The 23,523-nt window shown below is 42.7% G+C and overlaps 1 protein-coding gene across 2 annotated transcripts in view; it reads right to left on the minus strand.

Moving 5' to 3' along the window:
* The window catches only part of CNKSR2 (connector enhancer of kinase suppressor of Ras 2), a 1,535,139-nt gene that overhangs the window by 911,188 nt on the left and 600,428 nt on the right, over positions 1 to 23,523 (minus strand). The window lies entirely within an intron of this gene.

Consider the following 23,523-nt stretch of genomic DNA (forward strand, 5'->3'; position numbering starts at 1 on the left):
TGAGTGATGCATTCCAGAGCACACCCAATTGATCTCCTCAGCTTAGCGGTGCATCCCCAAGCAAAATCACTGCATTGCTACGTGGATTGAACCAATCACAAAGATTGTCATTGCTTTCACAGCCCTTGGAACTGGTGCATCGCTTTGGCTGCAGATCTACGGAGCACTCTGCAACCAGGATTTAAGGCACTCTATTCAGTTAGTCTAACAGGGTCTTGCAAATCATAACTTGGTCACAAACTAAAATTGCTATTCGATAACATCCTACCAAATCACAACTTGGATTTGAAGCATAACAAAATGCTTTTTTGCGGTCACAAAAATGCTGAATTGCAGAACTGGCCCATTGGTGACTGGAGAAAAGCTTGATATATGTGGCCCAAAATGTTTGAAAAAAATCATACGTGTTTAAACTTTCGTTTAAGTGCAATATTTGTCATATTTGTGCTCAGTATACTGAGCACAAATATGTTATTAAATAAAAAGCCCAATCATTGTAGTAATTTCCTTAATGGTTGATATCTCAAATTCTCATGCTTTCCTTCAACCAATATAATTCTGTTTTGAACCACTTTCTATGAAGGTATGGCAAATCTTCAACATCTTTGCAGACAGACACATAAAATATACTAATCCATCAAGCATCAGTGAATATTCACCCTATGCAACATAGTGGAAATTCACCTAAGAGGTCTCTAACCATCATAGGTAGTGAAGTCAAAATGTCCCACATATTTCTCCAAATAGAGCTCCGTCAATTTTAAGTGCAAGGGTGTGATGGAATTTTGAGTGATCTGATATTTTTACAAGGCAATGTGAGTAATCACTACACGTACCATGGATGAAAGGTGCAGGTAATCCTCTGTGCAGGTATTTTGGACTGAAGGACAGGGGCATGGAACATGAAAAATACAGTAGTATAATTATAAAATCAATCAAAATGATTGGCTAATCAAGTAAAAGTGAGACCCAGAGTAATGGTCAAGCAAAGTTAAGTTCATAGCCAAGAATCAATAAAATAACATTGTATAAGCATGGCAGAACTGTGCCTAAGTTGAAGCAATTACCACAACTAAAATGTTTTGACTATAACCATTTACCATCCAGTGAAATAATTATTATCCAGTACTATGCAACCTGTACTCCTAAATCTTAGGCCTGCACTTCATCAGAGCTCAACAATTATGATGATCCCACTGGAAAACCCCACTTTGACAGGTCCTGCACTCCAGAGTGTTAGTACTGGAGCCAGGAAATTACAATTAGATTACATGCCACATAGTTATGCATATTCATATAAAAAACGCTATAATGTTACTTAAAACTTCAAGTCTAAATGTGAGGAGAAGTGGTCAAGTGGCTAGAGCTGGGTAACCAGGCTGACTCCCGGCTTCAGCTCAACAACCATGATTCAGGGCAAATCAGCATCCCCCAGTGTCTAACAAAATATGCAACTTCTGGGGCTTTGTGCTATGTACATGACATTTAAAACATCTATTGAGAGATATAATGTTATCTACCTGTTGCCAGTGCCTTAACCATTTTTGTAGTGCACCCGTGCCGTGAAGCACTTTCCTGTGTGAATATCCGCCATAAATATACTCTATTGCCCTACAACTACATATGTAGTGAAGTATCACTGGAGCAGGAGGAGCTAGAGATAAAGGGAAGGAAATATAGATTACGCCATGATCCCAGCACTTTCCTTAGAGAAACCAAGTAAGTGTGGATAGGGAAAATGGTAAAGGAAAATGCATTCAAGGAAATGCACAAAGTTACAGCCAGACTAGAAAAAAAATCGTGCACAACCTTCTACTTTAATCTACTCCAAAAATCCACTTCATAAATAAAGCAGGCACATAAACAGATTCTGTGTGGCTTAAGGGATACATATTTTCTTTGCTGTTTAATCCCTGCACAATCCAACTTCTTTATTATAGATAACGTTGTTATCCTCCCTATGCAATTTAACGTCTGTTATTGCAAGAAATGTTTTTTTAATACGCTTGAGCTTTTTTGCTTTCCATTGCCTTCCACGTTCTGAAATGTTTCGTTTATTCCACGGTAACTCAGTGAAATCCTTGAATATATAATGTTTTCTTAGCGAGTAAAAGCAATTTCTTTCTACAACAAATTTATGAACAAATATGTTGCTTCATATCAGGGGAAATGTACCAAAATAGACTTGGATTGGTTAGTGCGAGGGTTACAGGACTTTTTCTATTTGAAGTTTGAAAGAAATGATGATGGTACGACTGAATATTTCCTCCCAGCATATTGTGGTAGAAGACTATGGATTCTGGATGTCGAGGGGCAAAATATCAAAAGGTAATTGCACATAGGAAAGCATAGATTTGCTATTTCTAGCTCCACATCATGTACCTTTAATATATATGTACCACATAGGTACATATCTGTGGAATTAGGAATCGAAACTCTAGACTTACTTACCTGTCGATATTCTTTCAATATTTTGTCATCGATATTGTGTCCCATCATTATGTTGGGGTACATATTCAGGGCATCTACCGGAAATGATGGGATCATTGTTTTCTTCCACTTAAATCTGCATCCTGTAATTACAATATGAAGCTTTGGAAGTTTTATTGCAGAAAATATATGTTAAAATTATAAAAATGACCTATGGGCGTTCCAGTGGACAGTGAAAATGGCAAGTATGAGGAAAAATGAATGTGCATGTCAGCTAGCTTCAGACTGCATCCAATGGCTGTTGGTGGGAAGTGATTTGAGAGCTTCATCAGAAACCAGAAGATAGGGATGAAACTTCGCAGCTGATGGTAGGGAGCCGAACATGATCAATATCAGTTACAGACCTCCAAACATTTCTGTCAAAAACAAAATACATTGCTAATCCATTACTAAATTTGGGGTGGTGTAAGTACATGAAACATATCTTAATTGTTTGGAGGAATTTATTGGTATTAAGCATTTGCACCTAAGTTAAGACTATGAGACTCATTAGTGTTCTCATGGGCACTTATATGACACAGCTTATTTCAATTTTAGTAACAAATAACACATTTTAATTTGACAAAAATGCCTGTAGAGCTGAAATGATAATGGGAAAAAATTATAAAATTGCACTGACACAAGCCAACACGCAGTGATAGACTTTAAACACAATGTCCAGAATGAATATGATTTCTGGTAAGTAGCTGTTGGAAATGGCCCTTTCTAGGGAGCTTCCCCTTGACATTTTGCTTTTCTCCTTCCCAGTTTTCCGTTGATCTAGTTGCTAGCTTTAGGACTTTGAGCGCGTTAGACACAGCCATTCAGCTCCAAAGCACTGTGCTCGTCATATACATTATATTGATTGGTGTATACATGATTGGCTGATTCGAATTAGCTGTAAGTACCTCGTCTAGGGGTAAAATACATTCCCAGGTCATGTACTTTGAGTGCAGGCCCACTCCTCCGTGGGCCTGCAGTACTCCTGACATCCATGAAGATAGCTCCTCAATTGTGCAACCGGTTTGCCTTGGTGGGGCCTGGGCACGCAGGTTAATGTTACTCGGCTTGGCATTTAAAAAGCTATGTGCCATGGTTCTGATTGTCACTTGATATTTCAGAGTTCTCCCTGGTGATAGGGTGTGGTGTTGGGAAGAGTTAAGGCATGTACGCGTGTGAGTTGCATGCAGGGGTCATGAATGGCAACGTATGGTGTGTTCGGTACAACGGGGCCATGCTTCTTGCATTGGATGAGCATGGGGGAATGTAGAAAAAGGCTATTGAGCAGTATTTTTCTACATGCAGAATTGTAGCAGTGTAGTGTTCGATATCAATGAGTTCTAATGGTGAATCTTCTCTGGTAGTGTGAGTTGATCCGGCATTACATGTGTGGAAATGTCACTTTGGGAAAGTCAGCATTTCGATGCTCGGGGCTTTGTGTGCCTTCGTCAAAAGCCTATGGAAGTGCACCAGGTAAAGGAGTCCAATCACATATATTTTGGCAAATTCTTTATTACTCCATCAATTTTCCACATACATGGTCCCGCCATCGCTTTCTCGTTCCATGTATAATTGGCCTTTCATCAGGGACTCATGCTTGCAACCAGTAGACCTGTTCTAGCTTGTACTCGGGAGCGTGTGGTGTCCGCAGGGTGGTGGGGAACCAGAGATGGGAGCTGAGACTGTCTTCGACCTCCAGATCGGGAGGACGAGAGTGCTTGATATCAGCAGCATCCATCTGAGGTTGCTGGCTCCCTCACCCCAAACCCCTGCCACACAATACTTTGCTGTGGAGAACATCATGATGGAGCCCGAAGGGTTTCGTTGTGCCTTGTGGGCACCCAGAGCTGGCAGTCGGGAGCTACGTCAGCTTGCACCTCGCCTGAGGGGAAACACTTCTCCAGACTTAGAAGCGTGCCACCTTCCTGTGTCACAACGTTTTGTCCATGGGGGGATATCGGAACCGCCCTCATGCAGGTGCCGCCGTGCACCTGGAGGTCTAATCCAGATGGATGATACGTAGTAACTGTTTTTCTCCTTTTTAGATGAGTCCATTAGTCTAGTCAACAAGGTGCCAGCAGGGGCAATGTGTATCGTTGGCTGGTGTAATTGAGTGACTGAGGGGCTGGGTCACGAGGCGTAGTCAAAGACATGTTTTTTTTTTAAACTATAGCAAAAGTGGGGGTATGCAATATTGGGAATGTTGTGTTTGTTGATTACATCTGAATAGGGCATATCTGGTTATGCTGTTCTGCCGCTAATGGGAAAGTTTGACAGTTTCTTATAACTGTAAAATATATATTCAATGTGCAGATTGCTTTGATTCCAATGTATACATTGTTTCAAAGTGTGTGTTAATACAAAGACCAGTGTTTTAAACATATGGTGTGAAGTCTTTTTGTGGGGTACGCAATGTGCTACTAGGGTGGTTTGTGCCAACACTTTACACTTTACACTTAGATCCTGAGGATAATCCTGACTGCTCAGTGCTAAGCTACCCATGGGTAGTCTTCCTCTCTAGAGCAAAGGATTCTGACTAGCTCCGATGCGTGCCAGCCAAAAACCAATGGGTCTAGCAGTAGCCTTGTATATTAATTGATTCATACCATAGGCAATTTGTGCTCACAAGGTTTGAAGATGAAACATCATGCTAACTGCCAGCTTATGATCAGGAACTTTCTCTTTACTATTTTGGAGTAACTGCTTCCATAAAGCAAAGTAGTACATTTGAAGAATGCAACACATCTGGTTTCTTTTTTACATTTTTCTTTATGTTCCTGAATGAACACTTTCATTAAGGGGAAACTTATGCATAAGTGCACCCAACTTACTTTTTCTCTGTGAACCATATGGTCAATGTGATGCTAGCTTTAGGTGCTGCGAAAGGGAGGAGCTGAGCTGAGATGTCTACAGAGAGTGTTGCCTTTCGTTTTGTTGCATGTACACCCTTCAAACCTCCCCCTTTCAGGCAGGGAGCACAGGAAGGGGATATCAATAGACCATGTAAATCAAGAGACTTAAGGCATCTCATTCGTAAAATAGGCTAAATGACCTGATTTTGAGTTTTCTGTGACAAAACTCTGCCCAACAGATTCCTGCCTTCTGCCGCCGTTATGAATGATTTAAAGGTGGGTTAAGATGTAGTTCTGATTTATTTCTTGGGCCAGCATCTGAAATGCCAGACATGCCAGGTTAGTATTGGGTAGTGATATATAAAAGAGATTAACAGATAACAACTTCAATGCTAAAGTTGACAAACATGAATTTCATGCTCACTAACATGTGGTATTGGCCTACACATTGTCGTTAATGGATCGATGTAAAGATTTGTAGAATGAAGATATTGTCGTATATCCTGTCCATATTATGCTTTCCTTATTTCTACTAGAGATTTTTTTCACGTTACTCATTGTTGATGACTCCAGTAAGATGAAGGTAACATTTATTGGGAGCGAAGGTGGAGAAGACATTTAGGGCCAGATTATGAGTTTGGTGGTCTGGACACCGCATCCACACCTTCTGTTACACTGCTGTGCCGGCCATCTACCCCCGCTGTATTCCAAGGTTGTGTCATCTAAAAACGCAGACCGTGGCCACGGCGGTCAGACAGCAGGGACCGCGGCTGTCTGCAATGTCAGTGTTGTGTCCACCAACTCCGTCAGGTCCGCCATCTACCCGCTAAGTTTATATGACTACACAGTTGTATTTGCGGTCTCCCAGCGGGGATTAACAGTGGTTACCCAATGCCGGTTGATAGCTGTGGTCCACTTAAAAAAAAACACACCACAGCAGTGACCATTGAATGGATTTAAAAACTACAGAGCTTATGTGCTCTAGGAAGCGGGCACACCTGCAAATCACATTATAAAACACACCCCATTTCTAACCGGCATCCTTTGCTTCCAACTACAGCACAGCAAGACAGACTGCCTTTTTCTCAGCTACCCATTTCCAACTTCCCATTTAGCACTCTTCACCACTTGTAATTTTTGTTATGCACCTTTTTGCCTCTATCACTTTTTTATTTTCCATTCATATACTCACTCACATTTTATTTTTTCATCATGCCTGACAATTAAAAAAAACACGCTTCACTGAGCAAGAGTTGACAATCATGGTGGGTGAAATCATTAGAGGAGAGCCCCAACCTCTTGGTTACCAAGTCCAGCATACTCCTGTCAGTAGGAAAAAGGAAATGCTGTTGGTACCACCCTGCACATATAGGCTGACATTAGGAGAAGGTGGACTGACCTCAGGTTGAGGTTGCGCACCAAGTACAACCACCACCACCTGGATGCTCAGAGGACTGGCTGTGGCCCTCCCAGCATGCCAATACAATTATTTCCCAGGGTGGAATAGGTCTTGGCTGTCCTGCATTCTGAGGGCTTGACAAGAATAGAAGGGGGAGTGGACTCTGGTAAATTACACACTTCAATAACTGGCACAATATCACAATGTCCTGTTTCCTCTCAACTCTGCTTTTGCTATTGCGCTCGTTATCTACTTTCCTAACATGCAATACTCAAAGTGTCAGAAAGGTTGGTTTGTCTGTGTCAATGTGAATTGTTGCATATAAGACCACATGCATCCAACTCCAGGACACGCCACATGTTGCAATGATGTCTGTTAGTGGATATCTCTAAAAATAAAATTCCAGGACCCATGAAATGTGTCAATATTTAAAAGTATGGTCCATCCCAAATGCATGTTGCCAACAGTTATGGTACAATAACAGTTTTTCAAGTAGTGGTAAGTTGAGGTTAAAGTGACTACAACTACAATGAGACCTTGTAACTGGAACTTGAATCAGGCTGCTAGACTCCTTTCTCACTTGTCTGCCATGCCACTAGAGATTTTCACTAGTCATGCAGGTTACCATTTCTCAAGTGTTGCTCAAGTGAGATTGACGCGACTACAACTACCAATAGGCCCTCTCACTGCAAATCTAAACAAGATGCTAGACTCCTTTTGCCCTGTCTCAGTTGTATGCCATGGTATAACTGATGTACAGTCATCATGCAGGCTACCATTTGTCAAATATTGGTAAGTTGAGATAGAAAAGCTACTATTACTACCATGAGTACTGTGACTGGAACTCTAACCAAGATACTATACTCCTTTTGCCCCTTCTCACTTGTCTGCAATGTTACTACTGATCTTCACACATCATGCAGATTACCATGTGTCAAGTGTTGCTAAGGTGAGGTTGAAGTGACTGCAACTACCATGAAGCCCTTTGATTGGAACTCCAACCAAGATGCTATACTCCCCATTGCCCCTTCTCACTGCTCTGCCATGTTACAACTGATCTTCACTCATCATGCAGGTTACCATTTGTCAAGTATTCGTAAGTTGAGATAGAAAAGCTACTACTACTACAACGAGGACATGTGACTGGAGCTCTAACCAAGAGGCTAGACTCCTTTTGCCCCATCTCTCTTGTCTGGCATGTTACTACTGATGTTCACACATCATGAAGCTTACCATTTCTCAAGTGTTGCTGAAGTGAGATTGAAGTGACAACAGCTATCATGTGGCCCTGTCACTGCAACTCTAACTAATATGCTGGACTCCTTTGGCCCCTTCTCACTTGTCTGCCATGTTACTAATGATGTTCACACATCATGCAGTTTCCCATTTTTGAAGTGTTGATAAAGTGATATTTAACTGACTACAAGTACCATGCACCCTGTGGCTAGAACTCTAACCAAGACGCTAGACTGCTTTTGACCCTTCTCACTTGTCTGAAATGTTACTACTGATGTTCATTTTTCATGCAGTTTACCATTTCTCAAGTGTTGTTAAAGTGGGATTAAAGTGACTACAGCTACCATGTGGCCCTGTGACTGGAGCTCTAACCTAGACTCTGTTTGCCCCTTCTCACTTTTCTACTACAGATCTTCACTAGTCATGGACTGTGCTCCACTCAGTTATATATCAAAATACTTTGCTTGATGGTGTGCTGGTCTCATCAACTGAAACTATTGATGGCATGACTGATACCATAACAACCATTACCCCTAATATATGTGCACCATTGAAGAAAATCAGCTGATAAACAGTGGCAGGTGAACCCTTGACTCTGCATTTCTCACATGATGAACACTACTAAATATTCAACCAAGCTGAGTGTTTGCCTGTAATAAATACAAATAGGCCTTGGAATGGTCAAATACCCGTTATGACTGCACTGTATTTGTAGCAGAGTATTGGAGATGTCATGTCTATCCCTAAAGTCAAAATGCCACATATCTGCACATCAAATGAGCTGATGAAATCTACTACATCTATTGAATGTCTACGAATGTCTATTAACCAATTTCATCTCCACGCAAATAGATGACACTATTAATCTCTATCTATTTTGTTACATTCTAGGTCCCAATTTACCTTGACACCAACAACGTTGAATGAGATACCTCACTTTCATCATTAACCCCTCCGCTCCTAGGCCTTTTCCCCCCTTGTGTTAAGCCTTTTTTTGGCTTACCTCAATTGACTCCCAGGGCGTCTAGTTTTCATAAATGTGTGGGTTTGGTAGGTTTCCCTAGATGGCCGTGAGCCTGGGACCAAAAACCCAGGTGTGCCCCCCCCCCTGCAAAAAACAGGTTATTTTATGATAGGTAATTTTGAAGTCTCCACCATAGGTTTTGGGCCCTTGACTGTTGTGGGTACTTGACCCACCCACATGAGTGAGGTACCATTTTTATTGAGACACCTGGGGAACACTGGGTGGTAGGAAATTTGTGTCAGCCAGATAATCCTACAACTTTCCCACATAGAAATTTGAGAACAATTAGATTTTTTCATCAACATATTAGGATGCAGGGGATTATGGGTAGGGAAATGTTGGGGGATCCACTCAAGCCATACTTCCCTCGACTCCCCCGGATCTCTGGTTTTCAGAAATTTGTTGGTTTTCCTAGATGGTTGCCATGCCCGGGACCAAAGACTCATGCTACCCCCCCCCCCCTGCAAAAGCAGATCATTTTGTGATAGGTAAATTTGATGTCTCCACAATATGTTTTGGGCCCTTGCCTGTCGTGGGTACTTGATCCACCCACAAGAGTGAGGTACCATATTTAATCGGGAGACCTGGGGGATTGCTGGGTGGTAGGACATTTGTGTCAACCCAGTGATCCTACAACTTTACCGCACAGAAATCTGAGAAATAATGATTTTTTTCATCAAAATTTGAGGTTTCCAGGGGATTCTTGGTAGGGAAATGTTGGGGCTCGTGGCCATCTAGGGTAACCTATCAAACCCACACATTTCTAAAAACTAGACACCCTGGGGAGTCAAGTGAGGTATGGCTTGAGTGGATCCCCCAAGGTTTCCCTATCCAGAATCCCCTGCAAACCTCAAATTTAGCTGACAAAAATACTTTTTTCCAAACATTTGTGAGTGGGATCACCATGCCAGCACAACTGCCCTACCACCCAGCATTCCCCTTGTACTCGTGAGTAAAATGATACCTCACTTGTGTGGGTGGGCATAAGGCCTGTGACTAGGAAGACCCAAAAACATAGGGATTAAAGGTATAGAAACGCAAATTCTAAACACTACTGGTTTTTTTAAAATACCTTTTTAGCAGATACTGCATTGAACAGCCAATGATACCTCTCCTGTCTTACTGCCTGCTCAGGGGGCGTATATAGCACAGAAGTTGAAAACTGAACAGAGTTCCTCTCCACCCCAGGGCAAAGCCCTCAGTGATGACAATGCTCCTGGAGAGGTGGGCGTGGATGACTGTCCTGGACCATCTGGTCAGCCTGGGCATACGGCAGCAGTGGAGCTCACTGCGCCCACAACACCACCTCCCACCACAGCTACAACAACACAGTCAACCACTGCCCGCCAACTTGTGCACCTAGCACAGTCAGTCCCATCTGGTAACCCCACAAGTCCTGGATTCTGAGCCAGCTATCACCACACCAGTCACGGAGGAACAAGGACCCAGTGGAACAGTGCAATCTGTGCCAGGAGCATAGGGCTATGGGGGTAGGCAAAGTGGGAGGGTAACTGCGGGCCTGGTGAGTGAGCCCACTAGGGACACCCAGACTGCGATTGCCCAAGTCCTGGGAGTCTACCAGGGCTCCCAAAATGTCATGGACCAGGTAGTGACTGAAATCTTGGAAATGAAGGAGCTGCAGAGGCTCACTTACCAGGAAGTTGCCGGCATCCACACCAAAGTGACCAGCATCAACACCGAGGTAGCCAGCATGAACATTAACATGACCTCCCTGGTTGTGGTGCTGCGGGACATACACAGCACCCTCTGCAGGGCTTTTCACCTGCATCTATCCCATCTTGTAATGAAATGACATCCAGGGCATCAACATCTGCCACAGCCACAGGAAAGGAGGCCCTGTCAGAGGACAACACACTTGCACACTCCCCTTTATCAGCAGCTCCCGATCCCCCTCTGTCTAAAAGAAGGTGGGACATCCATCCAAAAATCCAGGAGCTAAGTATGGCAAGACACCCACCACCGCCTGGAAAAACCTTGCCCCTAATGTCCTCCTGTGTGTGCTAAACATTCACTTTGTGGACTATTCCTGACCACTTTTCCATATATAATAGAGGAGTATGTTGGACTTTGGAATTGTGACCATTTGTACTCTACTACAATGGTTTCATCCACCATGACTGAAGACTTCATTTTTTGTTTGCACTGTGTATTTTTTTATTTTTACCCTTATATAGCCCAAACTCTATTCAAAGGTATCAGAGCGAGCCCTTTACATGAGCACCAGTTGCATTACATATGGACACATTCATTTTTGTTTCTGTTGGGCACAGGGGGATTAAATAATTTGCCCAGAATCACAGGATGTTGAGCATCCATGCCAAGACTTGAGCCTGGTTCACCAGCTGCGAGGTCAACCACTCTAGCCATTAGGCCATGTCCTCTCTCTCTCCTCCTCTTATTCTTATACTTGTTCACTTTCATTTACAACACACATCACCAAATCATGGTCTACTGTTGTAATTCACACATATAACAATGTGAATGTACTACCATGTAAACTTTGCAATGTTAAAATTAGGGACTTTTGGAATCATGGATATGTTGTATGTAAACAATGTCCATGTCAGGAACACTACCATTTCACAACAACACATACATGCAAGTATCTGGTCTCAGGACATCTTTATTTCATTGTTCAAATCATAGGCTGACATGATGTCAGAAACCTGGCAAATAGGACATGATTCAGTTATTTTGTGTCAGTGATCACATAATCAGTTGCAGACTTTCACAACATTGAAGGAGGGGATACATCTGACTAAATCCAAAACAATCAGCAACGATAAATTAGTTCTACATCATCATCTGGAGCCATATTGCCACCCACAAAAAAGGAATCTTACATCAAATGAAGAAATAAACAAGGTTTGAAGTCAAGATGGTGGATTGAAGACGCCACAGTGAGGACGCTCTAACGGGGACTCCCTGAACTCCGCGATACTGGCGATTTTCGCCGACTAAACAGCGATATAGACATTTCTTTTTTAGAAGGTGCTTGTTTTGCAGAACTATGAGCCTGCGAGCTTTTGAGCAGTGAGCTGATTTTGACAAAAAAAAAGCTCTACATACTGTTTGGCGGTTTGGATTCCCGAAGGCTGCGAGACCGGAGGCTGCGAGTGACGGGCGCTCGCACAATCAAAGCTTGATTGGCTGGGTCTGGTCTGGTGCTGCCAGCGGCTGTGAGAATCGCGGTGGCGAGAACCAGAAGCAGAAAGAGACAGAAAAGCACGGAACAGATGGCGCCCCAAAACGTGCCACGCTCAAATAGAACGACGAGAGGCGCCCCCCCAGATGAAGGAGCAGAGGAAGGGGCTGTGGTCCTTGTCAAACCGATTACGGTAACGGCGACGGCGGTAGCTAAAATTGCTCTACCGGGGATAAACTCTCCCGAGAAAGCTGTAAGACTCGGCAACATGGACAGACAAGGCTGTAAGCAGCAGGTTATTCGTCCCCCTCTTTTTGTGGCCCCCGGGGGTAATATCACTTCAGCAAAATGCATAAACAATGACTTGCCTGTTAATAAAGTAACCACTATTGCGGCTGTCCAGGGGGATAGCAACAATGTGTCAGAGGCTGATACTAATAAGACAGGGGAGACCGCTGCAGTTAGAAGAGAGGGTTTGGTGGAGATCTGCTGCACAGATTCAAATGAGCTACAGAGCTCACTCTCGAGACAAGATAAGAATTTGGTATTTGAGAGCGGTGCCAGTGCCAACGAAGAGAATACGATTATCCATGTTGAAGATCTCGATTTGCAGAGTACTTCTGTAGATGTTATCTCTAAGCCTCAGTGGCTCTGTGGCTCAGAAAATGGCAAATACTCCACATAAAGGATCTCGATGAACAATTAATCAGATCCAGTCCAGGTTTTGATATTGATAAAATCACAACTGAGGACCATAATAGAATTAATAGCTGGCTATCAGACGTGGCTCTGACTGTCATCCCCCCGACCTTAAGCAAACAAAAATCATGTAATCCCCCTGCTCCCTGGTTTACGGATAAACTAAAAGAAGAAAAAAGCCTATGCAAAAAGCTAGAAAGACAATGGAGAATAGACTACAACTCTGCTAATAAAGAAAAGTACAAGCTAGCACTTAATGCATATCATTTATCCTGTAAAATCGCCAGGGGAAACTTCACTAAAAATACTATCTTAGGAGCTCAAAATCACTCAGGGACTCTCTTTAAGATCCTCAAGAATCTAGCTGGGCAGCAGCCCAACCTGAACCTCCTATCTTGTCACCCACCCAATGCAACTGTATTGCGAACTTCTTTCACGAGAAAATAGCCACTATATATACGCTAACTTTACATTTAACGATGATGTTATCGATATCAACCCCACTGTGCCCATCATTAGTGATCAACAGGAGTCTCCCATGAAGCAGGAAATTAGGACATGGCAACCGATTGATACTCTTGCCTTCGGTATCGCATTAAGTAGCATAAAATCAGGTTCACCCCAAGACCCTTTACCTGTGCATGTTCTCAAACAATTAGATCTTCCTATTTTAGAAGTCCTCAGAGCACTGTTAAATTCCTCCCTGAAGGAAGCTGTAATACCCAATGACTGGAAGCACGCCATGGTAGTTCCCCTGCTAAAAAAGGCTAACAGCGACCCAGAGGTGTTTTCCAACTTTCGCCCTGTATCTCTGCTGCCGATCCTGTCTAAGATTTTAGAAAAACACGTCAACAGGCAGCTGTCAGACTTTGTCAATGACAACAATCTTTTGCACTATTCCCAATCCGGCTTTAGGAAAGGCCATTCCACTGAGTCCACCCTACTTGGTGTCACTGAGGTTATCCGCCAAGAACTGGATACCGGTGGCACGGCGGCACTTATTCTTTTAGATTTGAGTGCCGCATTCGACACCATCTGTCATACAACCCTCATCAAGTCCCTGAAGGATATTGGAATTAGAGGTAAAGCATTGAAATGGTTGGAGCAATTTCTTCTGCATCGGACATATCAGGTCTTCACCAAAAGTAATTCCTCGGAAGTATATGATTCCCCTTATGGAGTGCCCCAGGGCTCTATATTGAGCCCCCTCCTTTTTAATGTGTATGTCACTCCCCTAGCCAAAATTGCTGAAGATATGGGCTTTACCATTTATTCCTATGCAGACGACACACAACTTGTGTTCTCCCTCACATCTACAGAAAAATCTGACATCTCTCCCCTTCGTTCTGGACTACTTAGAATGGCTAACTGGCTCCATTCAAAAAATTAAAGTTGAATGGGGATAAAACAGAGCTACTTATTTTCAGCAACCAAAAGAATCTTTGGGGCCCGACCCATTGGCCTGTTGAAATGGGCGCTACCCCGACTGCGGTACAATCCGCACGCAACTTAGGGGTAATAATTGACGATAAGCTGTCTATGCGCACGCACACAGCCAAAACTGCCTCCACATGTTTTCTGATCCTCAAATGGTTGAGAAAAATATTGTGGCAATTGCCAGATGGAGCGCAGAGGATGGTCCTATAGGCCTTAATTACTTCGAGATTAGACTATGGTAACGTCCTATTCTTAGGAATCACGAATAGTACTCTGAATCGACTTCAAGTCGTTCAGAACTCTGCGGCCAGAATGCTCCTCAATCTCCCAGGTCGCACGAGTATGACAGAACATCTTAAAAAACTGCACTGGTTGAGAGTGGCAAGTAGAGTAAAGTTCAAGGCACTCTGTTACATGTAGAAGATCAGCTCAGGGGCAGCCCCGGAGTACCTATGTAAGATGGCACAGAAAAACCTACCCTCTCTGAACTTACGCTCAATGAACCAGGCGAAATTCATCGTTCCCAGGGTAAAAAGAGCTCGACTGGGCGGTCGTTCTTTTGCCTACATGACACCTGTACTGTGGAACTCACTCCCTCTCCAACTACGGTTAGAACCCTGCTACCTACGCTTCCGTAAGGGAGTGAAATCATGGCTGTTCGATCAATAATTGCCCCCCTGCTTACTTTCCAGTAACACAGATCCAAGGCGCCGGGAAACCCTCAGGGTAGCTGTCGCGCCATACAAGTGCAATAAATAAATAAATAAATAAATAAGCCTAGCACTAATGCCTCAGCAGAGATCAGTGTGGCTGCCCCGCCTACCCCACAAATTTTGCAAGTCTCACAAGCTCATAAAGTATCAGATCTTACAACTTAAACAGCAGGCGTTAATGATACTGACAGTGCCAAAGCACAAGGAGAAAACTCCAATGAGGAATACGAGGAATCGGTGGAGGGAGAGGATCTAGATGAAGAAGAAACAGACCACAATTCTACTTCAGCAGACACTAACAAATTCTCTGGCCTCAGAAAAAGAAAGGGGAAAGCAAAAAATAAAGTAAAGAAAGGGAGAAATACGAACCTCACAACCTTATCTAACACACTGACCTCTTCAAGCGCTCGAGAGAAGTTTATTAGAGACCAGAGCCCTATGCGTAGGTGGATGCAAGCCAAAGGCGGTGTTAAGAATATGGCTATGCGTTTATCTGGCAGTAGTCCCACAGAGGGAGATAATTTGAAGAACTCTCAAAACACCTCTCTTAGAAATGCTACCTCCCCAGATCCTTTGGGGGCTCCTTCAATAGGAGCTGGGCCTGATACTACACTGGCTACTGGTCCTACTACATTGTATGAGAGTAACAAATCCCTATCCTCATCCACCTCTAGAGAAGAAGCTACACCCGCTGCATCTCTTCATTCTCCATCGGCTCCTTCGGCGGTATCCTCATTGGATTTATTTTTGAAAACACTAATGGAACACCGGCAAGAGGCTCAACAACACTTTCTTCAGCTAAGGGAAGATAATACTAAAACACAGAATTGTTTGCTAGAAGTTACAAACAAACTGAACGGTGTTACAAAAGAGATCGAAGAACGGCAGCAAAGGGTGATCGAGGTGGAGGAATCTTTAACTACTACAATGACCTCAACTAACCAACACGATAAAGATATCGGGGCCTTACAGAGTAAAGTGGAAGATTTGGAAAACAGACAACGTCGGCAGAACCTGAGACTTTTCAGAATACCCGAAGGCTCGGAGGGCTCGGATGCCCCGGCCTACATGGTCAAACTGTTTCAGAGGGCGTTTCCGGACCTGTCCGATTGGGACTGGGACTCACAACTCCAATGTGTACACAGACTACCAATGTTTTCTAGAAACAAAGAGAGTAAATTTACGCGGCCTATCCTGATTTATTTTGGCAATTATCTATTAAGACAAACGGTTTCCATTAAGGCTAGGCCAAATACCCCTGTGACAGCGGAAAATGTAACTTTCTTTGTGAGGTCCGACCTTAGTAAGGTCACTATGGATAAACGATGGGGATTGCGTCAATTGATTGACCCTTTTAAATCTCGGGGGGCACTGGTGTATCTCCAAGAACCTGCTCGCCTCAAAGTTATGAAATCTGGGCACACTTATTTCTTTAATGATGTTAAAGAGGCTGAGCAGTTTCTCTCTAAGATGGGATCAGACACCTAAATGTTTAGCGCTAAGCTTCTTTGCTCACCTTCTCGGCCAACAGGGCATCTTCTTTTGTGTATTTGGCGTATGAGTTTAATACGGAGGGATGGGGGTTCTTGTGGAGACCTCTCTGGATGGCTGCCCTTTCAGCTGCAGCAGTAGATAGAGAGAGGCTTCCCTAGTAGGTACTTATGGGGGGGTCTAGGGGTTAGAGGGTAGGGTTAGGGGAAGCGGTACGGGGGTGGGGGGTTAATGGTGGAAATAGATGACACAAGCACAGAGGGTTCAAGGTACATATTGAGTAGAATTATTTTTCAGACTAAGTTTGGTAATCAGAATATATTTGGAGTAAGATATGTATCAAATGAATTGTTTGGCCTGGAATGTTTCAGGCCTTAATAATAAAAGCAAGAGACAACTGGTTTTTGAGGAACTTAAAATGTACAGCCCTCATTTTGCACTCCTAAATGAAACTCATATTCGCTTTCAGGATTGGAAATTGATGGAACAAGGGGGATACGAGCTAGTGACATGTACAACCCTAAACGGGGTGTGGCCATACTTAAGAAAAAGGTATTTAAGGTAGAAATTCTCAGAGTAGCTTCAGATAAATACGGACGTTGGGCAATTGCACAACTTAATTTAGCAAACTGCAAATATGTTTTATGTGCTCTGTATGGCTCAAATATTGATGACGCTTCGGTTTTCGACCAACTTAACATAGAATTATTAGAATGGGAGGGGGAGTTAATACTTATGGGCGATTTTAACTGTGTTAATAATTACGCAAAGGACACTACGAAGCAAAGCCCATCTCAACGAATGCGTAACACAAGAGCTGCTATTCTAGAACTTTCTTGCATACACAATTTAAAGGATGTATGGAGGAACCTCCATCCTATGCTGGCAGGTTATACATACTACTCAGCACCACATAAAATGTGTTCACGCATTGATATGGCTTGGGCTTCTGATAATCTACTTGAAGTTTGCAAAATGGAGATTTGTCCTAGAGTAACTTCGGACCATAACCCCATTCTCTTATGCTTCAATATTATATCCAAAAAACAGGAATCAAGGCTTTTTTCATTTCCCAGATATCTGATATTTGATATCAGAATCAATATTTATTACCCAGCTGAAAGATCATATCAAAGAGTTTCTGGAGTTTAATATAAACTCCGCTCAACTTATTTATGTTTGGGATGCTTGCAAAGCAAGTATTAGAGGGTTTGCCCAGCAGTTTATACTTAGGCAGAATGCAAAGCGAAAAAATGAGATCTGGGAAATAACTTCAAATATTCGGTTATTGGAGAAACATCTGGCAGAAACTCTTAGACAAGATGCTTCAGGGGTATCTACCTCACAAAATAGATTTCAATTAGAACTTAAACTAATTACTTTACGATCCAATACTAAAAAAATTTTAAGAGAGAAAATTAGCTCCAAGCTACATAAGTACAAGGTATCGCAATATGAGAGCGGTGATAGAATCGGCAAAATTCTCGCTTACAAAGTTGCTGAAGTCAGAGCTAGTTCTTTAATTAAAAGTATTAAAGGTGCGGGTGGAGTTAATTACAATCAGCCAGGACAGATCCTACAACAGTTTGTTACGTACTATAGTAAACGTTACACTCCTGAACAATGCCCTACAGAAGATAAGCTGCAGAGGTACATTAAAAAAAACTGGGTACTAGAAAAGGAAGCAGAATCGATGGAAGAATTGGAAAAATATATTACTCTTACTGAACTAAAACTTGCTATTTTCTCTCTTCCTTTGGGGAAAGCAGCTGGAGAGGATACGCTTCCTATTGAAATATATAAAAGCTGCAGTAATGAATTGCTCCCTCTTATGTGCTCTGTTATTAATCAGATAGGCGAATCTGGCAGCGCCCCTAACTCCTGGACAGCAAAGATAATCTTTTTTAAAAAAAAGAATAAAACCCTGTTAGAGTGTGGGTCTTATAGGCCCATCTCTTTGATTAATACGGACACTAAGGCATACGCTAAATTATTAGCCATGCGGCTAGCTACTCTCATGCCTAAATTAGTCAGCCAACATCAACATGGTTTCGTGATAGGCAGAGATATAACTGCACATGTTAACATGGCTATCACAGCGTTCGATGTTGCAGCTACTAATCCCTCCCCACTCGGCATGGTGCTATTAGATGCTGAAAAGGCATTTGAACGAGTGGGGTGGGATTATCTGTGGGCAGTTCTTAAGGAAATTGGCTTCAAGACACAATTTCTAATGAGAATACAGGCTCTGTACGACTGTCCGAATGCAAAAATAGGATATGCTAATCTACTGTCCCCTAATTTTTCAATTTTAAGAGGCACTCGCCAAGGGTGCCCCTTATCACCACTCTTATTTGCTCTATCTATGGAGCCATTTATTAACGCGTTACAGTCCCAAGAACGTATTAAACCATTTGTTGATGGAATTAATTCGCTTAAAATCACAACTTACGCGGACGATTTGGCAATATACACAACCGATGTGGCAGAAGCAATGGCTGGAATCACTAAAGAAGCAAATGATTTCGGTGCTGTTTCCGGATATAAACTAAACTTGAATAAAACGCAAATTGTTGTGAACTATAAACCACTAGTTCCAGTCATGGGTCTCTGCCACACAGCTACTTATCTAGGTATTAAAATTACATCCAACATTTGGGATATTAAATCACTTAATTACGATACCTTACTCAAAGATACTACAGTTCTCCTTAAAAAATGGCAAAAGGCCCCCTAAATTTGCTTGGAGGAATACATCTTATTAAAATGAATATTCTACCAAAATTTTTGTGTTTGATTAGGTCCATCCCTTTGTTCATCAACAACTTATTTTTTAGAAAGTTAGATTGTATTCTTGGAAGCTTCATTTGGGGCTATAAAAAAAATTGCAGAGCACTCTCCTTTTTGAAGTTATCTTTTATTAAAGGAGGTCTTAATTTCCCAGATTTCAAAATTTATTTTTACGCCTCCTTTTTGAGCCGAATCCATAGCCTTTTTAACTCTAACAACCCGTATTATTTCCACCAATTCATGCTTGGATCTAATTCTATAAACTATTTCTCGCTAGAGCTAATGACCCAAATTACTTTAAGAGAGTCAAGTTTAAGACCACCAAGGATGCGATGCGCATATGGAATATAATACTGGCTTTTGACAAGACTTCGCTCTTTCACCCTAACTTAACACTTTGGAATAACCCGGGATTACCGGGCATTTTTAGCAATCAAGCTGGGAGAACGTGGGCTAATCTAGGTATACCTAAGTTGGGGGATTTATATGGCTCAACGGGCTTTCTAGAGTTTGAAACACTTAGATTACTTTATAAATTACATGAATATATGCGATTCAAATGTATACAGATCCGTGATTTTCTTATCGGTAAAATGAAACTTAAAGTTATTTCAGACTCAGACATTTGGACATGTATTTATGGGAAAAAAAATAAAGCCATAATCAGCCTAGGCTATAAATGCTTCAGCCAATATAAAACAAATGATTGCCTAAAGTTAGCGCAGAAATGGGCTTCCAAACTGGGGATGGGTATATCCTCGAATAATATCTCCACATTTTTATATAATATTAATAAACTTGTTCATTGATCTAGTTTAAAACTTCAAGCCTATAAGACTGTATGCCAATTATATTATACTTTGTTACGAATTTTTAAGTGGTCTGGCAACAGCGCTTCTAGGGATCGCACCAAATGCCCGAAATGCGACCTGTTAGCTGCAGACCTAGAGCATATGATTGTTTCATGCCCAACACTGCGCGTATATTGGGAGAGCATAGAAAATATTCTAAAGCAAAAGCAACTGATCTTCTCCCCATTATCTGCGGAGAGTATACTTCTAGGTATGCAGCCAACTACCACTCCATTTAAAGATTTGCTATTTATTATGTTATCATGTGCTAGACTGACTATTGTAAGGGCATGGATATCGGATAAACCACCTCATGTAACCGAATGGTGGTTCTTGGTGAATGAAATATATGATATGGAACTTTCTCTAGCTAGAACAAGAGGGGTTCGTTCACTCAAGAAAGTAGAAAAAATCTGGGGAACTCTGTTTCCAGAAGTGATGTGATTTGTTATTTGGGTCTTCCTTTTTGCTCTTGTTCTTGTTGTTTTTCTGTTTATATTTTTATTTTTATTTCATGTATGTCCTTACAAAATCAGATTTAAATCTTTTCTGAACCATATGTTTCTGATTTTTTATATTGGTTTATTTGACTTTCTGTAACTTTTGACTGCTTGTGTTATCAATAAAAACAAGTTTTAAAAAAAAAAGAACAAATAAACAAATGCCAGTACAACAGTTTCTGACCACAGGTTCATTCCAAACCAGTTTGCTTGCATCTTGTGGAGTATCACAAATAAATGTTAGTGGTACACAAGCACTTTGGCCTACAATGCGGAGACACATCAATAGCTACATCCAGTTTATACACAATGAGGAATTAGCCAATGTGAAGGTAGGATAGCATTTATTGGGCAGAACATTATGTTGGAGCACATGCTTGCACACATATTGTATTAGGACCAACACACTACAAGGAACAAGTCAAAATGAAGCCAGGTAACTTCCATCCTATTACTGTGCAAGCTGTTTTGGTACCAGCTTTGTACATCCAAACTTTGTGACAGACATTCCAGGACCAATCCATGTCCACTTCGTAAGTCTGAACAGCATCATATACAGATAATGTCACAACTCTGCAATGTCCAATTGAAGATGACATTGTGACGGTACCTAAAACAGGGAACTTGTCCAGCTTTCATTTGACTTTTCAGGAAGTAAACATATGATGGGATTTGAAGACCAAAGTATCATCAGTGTACAATAACCATTTGCATGTGACATGATGTCTGCAGCAACAGTTATTGATGGTGCATTGGTGTTGAACTTCACCTTCATGACATCAAGAAGTGTGATTAGTAATAGTTTGATGTGTTTGACACTGGGCCTTGTATGAGCATTGTGTAAATCTCAGATTTGGGTCCATCCTATTTATTTACATATTTTTCAATGATATACAAGTGCGAAAGTATTCAAGGTGATCAACTATCCTAGTATGCAGATAAGGATGCTGTGTAGACAATTGCATCAATGCAAATGGGCCTGTCTGGGGTTATGACATGAGTGGATCCAACTGTTTGCAAGTTATGTAGAATGCATGCATGTGCTCATGCTAAATTTGAAGCCTATGGAGTGAACCATGAAGGTGGTGTGATATGTGGACTTATTCAATGTTTTCTGGTGATTTGTAATAGTCAGGCGTGAAAACGCTGTTCCAATAAATCCATGTTACATATCATTTCAGATACATCCCTGGCAAGCGGAGGAGAAGGGGCCAATGTTGATGAGGACACAGCTGGTCAGAGTGGTGCTGTACGTGAGATGTCAGACACTGAGGTACCCAGTAACAGGTGGGTGTGAGGAGTTGACCGGAGGACAGCAGCTCAAACTCATCATCATCTGAGTCCTCCTCTGGCGGACACAGCCAAGTGGTGGCAGACCCAAAAGGATTTGTTCCACCTTCTTCCATGTCCACCACCAGCAGTTCCATTGCCACCCTTCCTGTTGTCCTTCTACAAGTTGTCCGATGCCGCTTTCGTAAAAGGGGAGCAGTCTCCCTTGCTCTAGGCAGCTCAGCCCCTGCCCCTGTTAGCCCCACAGCACTGAGTGACGAGGCTATTGACACCCTGAGGAGCATCTGTATGGGCCAGACTGAAGTCCTGAATGCCATCCATGGAAGGCATTCAGACTCCCATGTCTGGCCTACAGAGATCTTTTGAGGCTCTGGCCTCCTTCCTCACGGCAGCCCTCCACCCATCTCAACCTTCCATCTGCCCCTTCCCCATCCAATTTCCGTATTTCAATTCCTACCCCAAGCACATGCACACCTAAGCATGCACACACTTCATCAGATCAGGTACCACACATAAACACAAGACATCTAAAAAAATCAAACATGCACGCTCACAACAGCCACTCACCCCCTCACCAACCATATCACCACCAGCATATCCCCAGGTAACACAACAACACATACAGAGCCCTCCAGAGGCACACCCATACCCACAGATACCACAGACAACACACACTGACCCCTCCACAGACACAACCATACCCACAGATGCCACACTGACCCCTCCACAGACACATCCATACCTGCAGACACCACATCAGCGCACACTGACACCTCTACAGACACAACTATACCTGCAGACACCACACCTACACAAATTGACCCCTCCAGACACAAACATGCCCGCAGACACCACAGCAACACTCACTGACCCCTCCAAAACACCCAGCACATTCACATCACTCTCACCAAAAAACAGCAGACTCATCTCACACTTCCACTTCTACTCCCTCTTCTTCCCAAACCAAACATCCACATCATCATCCTCTGATGTGTGATGTGCCTCACATGTGGGTGGTGGTGTTTTGTCTGCAGCACTGAGTGGCAATGACACATTAGGGGCCGGAGGTGGAATGTCTGACACACTGTGAGGCACTGACACATCAGGGGGCAGAGTTGTGGATGGAGTAGTAGCAGCAGGATTTATCTGTGCCAGGCCTTGTGGCAGCAATGCCATGATGAGGATCTGCAGGGCATGGAAGATCCCAGCTACATCTCGCTGGTGTGCAGCCGTGGCAGCCATTCTTTCTGCCTGCACCTGCTCCATGTTCTCCATGATCCTCCACATGTGTCCCAACTCCCGGGTGACATCACTGGAGCCACTCTGATTAGACGTTGTTCTTGTCTCAGAGTCATGACTCCAGCAATGTCAGCCATGGCTTTTTGGAGAGCATGGAGCAGACTGTGGGTGTCCGTTAGGGACTCTAAGAGGTCCCTGATGGAACTTAGATACCCACGTATGGCATCTAGTTTGGTTGCCATGAGGTCAAACCGCACCCGCACCTGATCAGCCATCTCATTCTGGCCCTCTAACACACAGCATTGGAATGCCATGTGTTGGTAGAGGGGGTCCTGGGAGACAGCTGTGGTGGTGGGTGCTTCCTGCT

This window comes from Lissotriton helveticus, chromosome 8, assembly GCF_964261635.1.
Source record: "Lissotriton helveticus chromosome 8, aLisHel1.1, whole genome shotgun sequence".
NCBI classification, from domain to species: Eukaryota; Metazoa; Chordata; class Amphibia; order Caudata; family Salamandridae; genus Lissotriton; species Lissotriton helveticus.